The 8,649-nt window shown below is 36.2% G+C and overlaps 1 non-coding gene across 1 annotated transcript; it reads left to right on the top strand.

Annotated features, from left to right (window-relative positions):
* The first annotated feature begins 2,713 nt into the window (after positions 1-2,713).
* Positions 2,714-2,820, top strand: LOC141670246 (small nucleolar RNA R71). The gene has a single exon (XR_012554486.1). It is a non-coding gene; the product is annotated as a small nucleolar RNA R71 (small nucleolar RNA).
* The last annotated feature ends 5,829 nt before the right edge of the window (positions 2,821-8,649 follow it).

The following is an 8,649-nucleotide window of genomic DNA, read 5'->3' as shown; positions in this document are numbered from 1 at the left end:
GTGTCCAAGAATAATGCCCTGTCACACCATAAAGCGACATTTCTCCCAATTGAGAACCAGATTGGTCTCAACACACCTCTTGAGAACGTCGCCAAGATTCTGCAAGCACTCATTAAATGAATCACCAAACACAGAGAAATCGTCCATGAACACCTCCACATTCTGACCAATTATATTAGAGAAGATAGCCATCATGCATCTCTAAAATGTGATCGGTGCTCCACATAACCCAAAAGAAACCCTTCTAAAGGCGAAAGTACCAAATGGACAAGTGAAAGTAGTATTCTCCTGATCTTCCGGAGCAATGCAAATTTGATTATAGCCCGAATAGCCATCCAGAAGACAGTAGTACTCATGCCCAACCAATCTGTCAAGCATCTGATGAACAAACGACAGAGGGAAGTGATCTTTTCTCGTGGACTTGTTCAGCTTCCTGTAATCAATGCAAACTCTCCACCCCGTGACTGTTCGAGTAGGAATGAGCTTATTCTTCTCATTAGCAATGACTGTGATACCTCCTTTCTTTGGTACAAACTGAACTAGACTCACCCAAAAACTGTCAGAAATAGGATAGATGATCCATACATCCAGCCACTTAAGAATTTCCTTCTTTACGACTTCTTTCATGATAGGATTTAGCCTTCGTTGTTGCTCAACAGTAGGCTTGCTACCTTCCTCTAGCAGAATTTTATACATACAATAAGAAGGGCTGATTTCCTTGATATCTTCTATCGTCCAACCAATTGCCAATTTGAATTCTCTCAGAATTCTCAAGAGTTTTTCCTCATCACTACCTGAAAGGTTAGATGCAATAATAACAGGAAAAGTAGATGCATCACCTAAAAACGCATACCTTAAATGTTCAGGTAAAGGATTAAGCTCAAGAGTAGGAGCTTCCTCAATAGATGGCTTGAGGCGCTTAGGAGCTTTGTTCAGCTCCTCCATTCCAAGAGATTCAAAAGACATATCCATCTTCCTTTTCCAGGGAGAAGCATTCAGAAATTGTAACTGCTCATCCCCTTTATCATCTTCACTACCAGAATTCCCCAACTAGGCCTTTTCTAAGGCATCAGAACTTCGCAATTACAAGTTCTGAAGTAACCACAGAATCACCAACTCCACTTTTAAGCACTCCTCATTTTCCGTAGGGAACTTCATCGCATTGAACACATTAAAAGTTATATCCTGATCCAACACTCGCATGGTGAGCTCACCTTTCTACACATCAATCAAGGTTCGGTTAGTCATCAAGAAAGGTTTTCCCAAGATTATGGGAATCTTCTTATCCTCCTCGAAATCAAGAATTACAAAATCAGCAGGAAAGATGAGTTTATCCACCATGACCAAAATATCGTCAACAATGCCTCGTGGATAAGTAATAGAACGATCGGCCAACTGTAAAGTTATATAAGTAGGCTTTGGATTCGGTAAATCCAACTTCTTGAAGATTGACAAAGGCATCAGATTGATGCTAGCTCCAAAGTCACACAAGCATTTGTCAATTGACACATTTCCAATGGTGCATGGAATAGTGAAGCTTCCAGGATCTTTAAGCTTCAGAGGCAACTTCTGTTGCAGCACAACACCACATTCCTCCGTGAGAGCAACAGTCTCTAAGTTATCAAGCTTCACCTTCTGAGAGAGAATACCTTTCATAAACTTCGCAGAACTAGGCATTTGTTCAAGAGCTTCAGCGAAAGGTATGTTGATGTGAAGTTTCATGAACACCTCCAGAAACTTCCCAAACTGCTTATCCAGCTTTTTCTTCTACAGCCTCTTAGGAAAAGGAGGTGGAGGATGGATCTGTTTCTCCCCTGTATAACCCTCGGGAGGAGTGTGCTCAATAGTAGTCTTCCTTGGTTCCACTTTTGCTTCCTTCTGCACTTCTTCTTCAGCCTCAACTTCAGATTCTGGAGTCTTAGCTTTTTCAGGATTTGCAAGCTTACCAGACCTCAATGTGATTGCCTTAACATGCTCTTTAGCTTCCTTCTTGCCTAGCACTTCAGTACCTCTTGGAAGCGTGCCAGGTTGATGATTCATTAATACATTAGCAATCTGCCTAATCTGATTCTCCAAGATCTTGATAGAAACATCTTGGCTCTTACACATGAGCCTCGACTCCTCCAATTCAGATTTTTTATTAGCTTGCGGTAACTTCTGAAGTTAAAGTTGTTGCCTAGGGGCATATTGCGGTTGTTGAAAACTAGGAAGGTTATACTGCTTTGCTGTGTATGGCTGATAAGGTTATTGCACCGCATTCTGATTGTTTCTCCGGCTGAAGTTAGGATGATTTCGATTATTGGGATGATAAGTTGTTGGAGCTTGCTGCTGTGATCTCTGAAAGTTGCTCACAAAATGAGCTTATTCGCTAGAGATAGCAGACTACTCAGTTGCATGTACCCTCGCACAAAGTTCACAAACACTAGTGATTTGATTAACTCCATAATTAGCCGAAGAGTCCACTTTCATCGTCAAAGCTTGAAGTTGAGCAGCTATAGCAGTAGCTATATTTACTTCCAGAATTTCGGCTACCTTGCCTTGCAACATTCTTTACGTAGGATTCTGAGATTCATTAGCTGCCATGAGCTCAATCAATTCATAAGCTTCATTATAGATTTTGGCCCATAAGGCTCCAACAGACGCTGCATCGAGCATAGGTCTAGACTGAGTGGCCAAACCATTATAGAAACAGTTTATAATCATCCAATCAGGCATTCCATGGTGTGGGCCCTTCCTTAGCATCTCCTTATATCGATCTCAAGCCTCACACGGAGATTCTCCAGTTTGCTGTACAAACTGAGTAAGAGCATTCCTGATTATAGCAGTCCTCGCTATAGGAAAGAATTTAGTGAGAAACTTTTGAGCAGGATCCTCCCATTTGGTGATAGACCCTTGCAATAGAGAATGTAACCAACATTTTGCTTTATCCCTCAGAGAGAATGGGAAGAGTCGCAGCTTGATAGCATCTTCAGTCACCCCATTGAACTTGAAAGTGTCATAGATCTCGATGAAATCCCTGATGTGCATGTTAGGGTCTTCTATAGGAGAACCCCCAAACTGAACTGAGTTCTGTATCATCTGAATCGTGCTCGACTTGATCTCAAAAGTGTTAGCCGAGATGGCTGGTCTGATGATGCTCGACTGAATATCATTGATCTTAGGCTGAGAATAGTCCATCAAAGCCTTAGGAATTTCTGCTTGATCTCCCATCACTACTAAATCTGGTTCCTCGACTTTCTCTTCTTCTTCTACTTTCTCTTCGTCCTCAAAAAATTCCCTTCAAATCACTACAGCTTCTTCCTCGGCTTGATCTAGAGTTCTCTTACGAGCCCGCGAACGCGTTTGCATACACGCTCGCTAGAGTACCTGAAACACGACAAGAAAATGAGTAGGTAAGTAACAATGTCCGAGTCAATGAACTTTAACGATCACTGATGATAAACACATAAACTAAAAGTTAATACCGAGTCCCCCGCAGCGACGCCAAAAATTTGTTAGTCGCTAAACACGCGCTAATATTTCTTACAAGTATACGCGATCGCAAGTAATATAGAATTATTTCTAGTTCGTTCTCACAGAGACATGTTTAGGTTAACTTTATGATTTATGCACTTATGCAACAATGATATGGCTATTATTCAATGCTAAGACGAATAACAATTTAGGTTTTGATTATACTACGATTAACTATTGAGAATTATACTAGAGAATATTAACTAAGAGATTAAAGAGAGTTGAATAATATATAATACAAACATGGGATTCTAACTTCATTAAATACTTCATTCAATAGCCTTTTCATTCTTAACCTTAGCATGTAATGGCGATGACACTAATTAGATAACACAAAACTGATAAACGCCAACTTTCGTTGTACGAATACCATACTACCAGATATCCACAAAAGAGATAGAAGCTAAATAGATACCAATTATATTTAGACCCTATATGTCTATAGAATTTGACAACATAATTGTTTAATGCACAAGTTATCTATCATGATTACATAGGACAAGTAAGATGGTTAAAATTACTTACACATCATGCATATCAATAGCACATGAACCTATACTAGCTTGGCAAGTTCTAAACCCTTAAATCCACTTTTGCTTCATTAAAGATTAACACGCTATCTTATAAGTTCGCGACGCTCACAAGACGAATAAGCACAACCGATACTAGGTTATCATACAATCACCACACACTAAGGCATTAAAATAATTTAACTAAAGAAATCCATAAATAAATCCGCTGGAACCCCACGATAACGATTAGCACATAATTGGACTCATCATCAATGTGGGTTCCGATGAAAGCATGGTATAATAAACATAGTCTTTATAAAAAAATAATAAACAAAGTACGTAATCCAGAGTATTGGGTTCAACAGAACAAGAAACGAGCATCCAAGATTATAACTTAAAACAAAGATTCACAAGAATAAACTAGAACTTCTTCTCCTTCGCTGAATTGTGCTATAGGTCTTCTTGTCGTCTCCTCCTTAAGCTCCGTTATGAAAAATGTCTTTTTGTTGTCTTTAAATAGCAACCCAATTATTCCAAAAGCCCAGAAAAATAGTCTTATAATTGAAACAGGAATCTGGAATTCTGACCTGGCGCGGCCGCGCGCTTCACAGCACAAGCATGGTGACATTCTGCTTCTATGGCGCGACCGCGCGCTAGCACAGCGCGGGCGTGCCGGTCTTCTGGAAAAACTGAAATTGCTTAATTTTATTACTGCAATGAGTTGGTCTTCACGAGCCTTTATTCCCTGGACACCATCCTAACACCATATTAGCATCAAATCAATGCTAATTCACCTGAATTCCAGATTAATGCCGGAAATGCAAAAACACTAGAAAACACATTAAAATACCAACATCTTGAGTACAAAACACCATTTCAAAGCTTAATGGAGCATTATAAAGTGTCATAAATGCCACTCAACAAAAAGGCCATATAAAACACGCATAATTATAAATATTTACCATGATTTTTCAAACACAAAGGCGTTATATACAATTTCATAGTACGCTTAAAACAAGATCAAACAGTTACAAACTCAAATATGATAGTATCTTTTGGATCCAAACAGAAATGTTCAACACATTGTATTTCTAAATATAAACTGCAAATGAAATTCATTTTCTTCAAATACTATGTGCACTTAAAAGAAACATATTGCCATGGTTAATTTTAGAAAAATTTGAATAGTATGCATGAACCATATATCTCTTAAGATACAAACTTCTTTTAATCAATTCATGCTACTAAAAATTCACAAGTAAAATATAACTTCTAGCCATCAAATATAGTAAAACAAAAGGGGAAGAAAAATTTGACTTAAGTGTTTCTCTAAATTCCTTGAATTTACATTGCATGCTTCATACAATGAAATGTTGTTACCATGATAAACTAGATTATGCTTTTTGGCTATCTCCCAAATAAAAGGGGAAGAGAATTTGGACCCCTCCTTATTTTTTAAATACTTAACTTTTGCTAGATAACCATTGTGCTTCTATATATATGATAAATCTAACAAGTTTTTTACAGGAATTATCCTAAGAGAGGAATCAAGCTAAGTCCCACAAACTGTATGTGCAACTATATATTTTTAGAACTCATGCATACACCAAGGGGAAACACACACTTGAAAAGTTTTAAAATTTATGTTTGTTTGGCAAATACCAAAAAGGGGAAGATTGAAAGGATATCTTTGATTTAATATTTATTTTGGTATTTATACGATTAAATATAAATTTTAAATACACGTAGATCCTCTCCATTTGGACATGATTTTAATTGATCCAAATCAAGTCAAAATAGTGAAGAAACTAGCAAAATTATTTTCAAGTATATTCATATAAAAGAGATATTCCATTATTCTAAAACATCAAAATTATATCGTTATGGAATATATCCCTAAGGAAATATGATCAAAGAAGAAATATCAAGGCATGATATTTCTTAGATCTCAGTTGCAATATCAATAAGGCAACAAGCTCGAAAAATGGATATATCAGAAATATTCCTTAAAAGACTCGTGCTATATTAAAAATATTTTCCTCTTCGCTCCAAAATATAATTTTACATCCATCAAAAAATTTGTTATCCAAATTTTATTAATATTCATGATTAAAATATTAATATCCATTTTTATAACCCATTCCATGTATACGTGAAGTAATTTTCTCTCATTTCGTAAAATCAGCATTTCTCTGAGAAAATTATTCAAAAATACTCTAAAATATTTCCTACCATCCAAATGTATGTTATATATTAGAAAATATATTTTAAGTATTTATTCAAGTCAAAACTTTGGTCAAAAGATCCATATATTTAATTTCCAGACCAATGGTATTTTTACTCGGAAGAAAAGGCTGACAGAATAGTCTATATTTTAAATAAAATACTTCTACTCACTATAATGACTTGAAATTTGGTATGGATCATTTAAATGGTATTTTATATGCATGAAAAAATTTCGTAACATTTTGATAATTTTTGTCCGGGTACAAATTTTGAGGCAGTTGGTCCCATAGTTGACCACGTTTGACCTAGTTACCATTGACCACAGTTTATCATTTATAATATTTAGGTAATTATCATATTTTTATGGTATTTAATTAAGAGTTTTTAGGGTGTTCATATTTAATGGTGCTTAATGCTTAATTAAAATAACTAAACAATGATTAAAAAAAAGGAAAATATATATTTAATCAAATATATCAACTGAGTTTTGAACCCATAAAGTTGTTTGTCTTATATGGCTATGTCAAAAAAACACAACCTACATGCCAAGTCATCAATCCATGTGACATACAACATCGACCATCCATTTTCCTCAAATCTCCACCATTCAATCCACCTAACTTTTTCTATAAATAAACCTCCACCCTAACCCATTTCAACCAAGCTAAAGAGCCACAAAGTTGCTGTGAATTTTTCAAGAAGTGATTCTCTTCATCTCTTTCAAATTCAATACATACACTTCTTCTCAAAAACCTTCTCTCTCTTAAATATATTGATAAGTGGCATTTTATACCACTTAGAGCGTCTCATAATGGCTTGAATTGGTGTCTTGAACTCGAGTATTTGGTGTTTTTAACGCGTTTTTATGTGTTTTTGCATTTCAGGATATAAATTGTTTAGATAGAAGAATTTCATCGAAATAAGCCTAAGAAAGTACTTGGAATCAGTTGCAGGGAGTTATGCGAAGAATTCAGCAAAATCAGAAGCAAACCTGAGAATTTTCCAGAAGGCATGCAGGCGTCCGCCTGGAAAGAGCAGGCGACCTCCTGGTGAGCAGGCGCCCGCTTGAAGATTGGAGGCGGCCGCCTGGGGGTCGGAATTTCATATTCTGGAATTTCTAATTCGAGTTCTATTGGGCTTTTGCGACTGCTGTTTCTTGTTGACTCTTATATAAGTAATCGTGGGAGACGGTTTGAAGAACAAGTAACAAGGAGAGAAGATTAAGAAGACCATCTTAGCACGCAAAAATGAAGAAGAGGAAGCATATGTTCATCTTGTGATTCTTTTAATTCACTGTAACAGTGGATTCTAGTTTTCTTTACTCTTTGAACCTTAATACTCTTGTGACTTACTCTATTTTCATTAAGTATTTTTATTAGTTTATATCATTGTGTTTATATCATGTTTTCATATGAACCCATGGTGACGATGAGTTCTATCATGGGCTAATCGTGATCATGGGGTCATAGCGGATTTACTATGGATTTCTTTAGTTAATTGTTTAATACCTTGGTATGTGGTGATTGTATGATATCTAGTATAGGTTGTGCTTATTGGTCTTATATGCGTCATGAACATATAAGATAGCGTATTAATCTCTTTTGAAGTGATAATGAATCTTGAGATTTAGAACTTGCCATGCTAGCATAGGTTCATGTATTGTATGCATGATTAGTGGGTAACTTTAACCGTTTTACTTGCCCTGTGTAATCATAATGAATAACTTGCGCTTAAATCGTTATGTTGTCAAATTCTGTAGACATATAGGGTCTCCACATAATTGATGCCTATTCAACTTCTATCTTAATTGTGGATGCTTAGTAGAATAGTATTCGTACAACCAAAGTTGGCGTTTATCATTTTCTTGTTGTTCGACTAATATCACCACCATTACATGCTAAGGGTAATAACAATAACTATTGAATGAAGTATTAATGAAGTTATGATCTCATGTGTGTTTAATATTGATAATTTAAGTGTTTAATTCTCGTAGTTAATATTAGTTAATCAACCTTAATTGTTATTATCTTGACATTGAAGAGTAATCATACATTGGTGAGTCAGTGTTAATTAAATATAATTAGTCAAAGTCTCTATGGGAATGAACTAGAAATTATTCTATATTACTTGCGAACGCGTATACTTGTGTGATTTATTTAGTGCATGCTTTGTGCCTCACAAATTTTTGGCGCCGCTGCCGGGGACTCGGTGTTAATTTGTTTAGTTTATTTACTTGCCAGTAGTAGTCATTAGGATTCATTGATTAAGACTTGTTACTTACTGCTTCCGGTTGTGTTTCAGGTACTCTAGCGAGCGTTTATAAAAACACGTTCTTGCACCCGCAAGAGAAATCTTGATACGGCTGAGGAGACAGATTCAGCTCTTGACTTTCCAGAGA

Source organism: Apium graveolens, chromosome 6, assembly GCF_009905375.1.
Source record: "Apium graveolens cultivar Ventura chromosome 6, ASM990537v1, whole genome shotgun sequence".
Classification (NCBI taxonomy): domain Eukaryota; kingdom Viridiplantae; phylum Streptophyta; class Magnoliopsida; order Apiales; family Apiaceae; genus Apium; species Apium graveolens.
The sequence above is the reverse complement of the archived record's forward strand: the minus strand, read 5'-3'. Positions and strand labels throughout refer to the sequence as shown.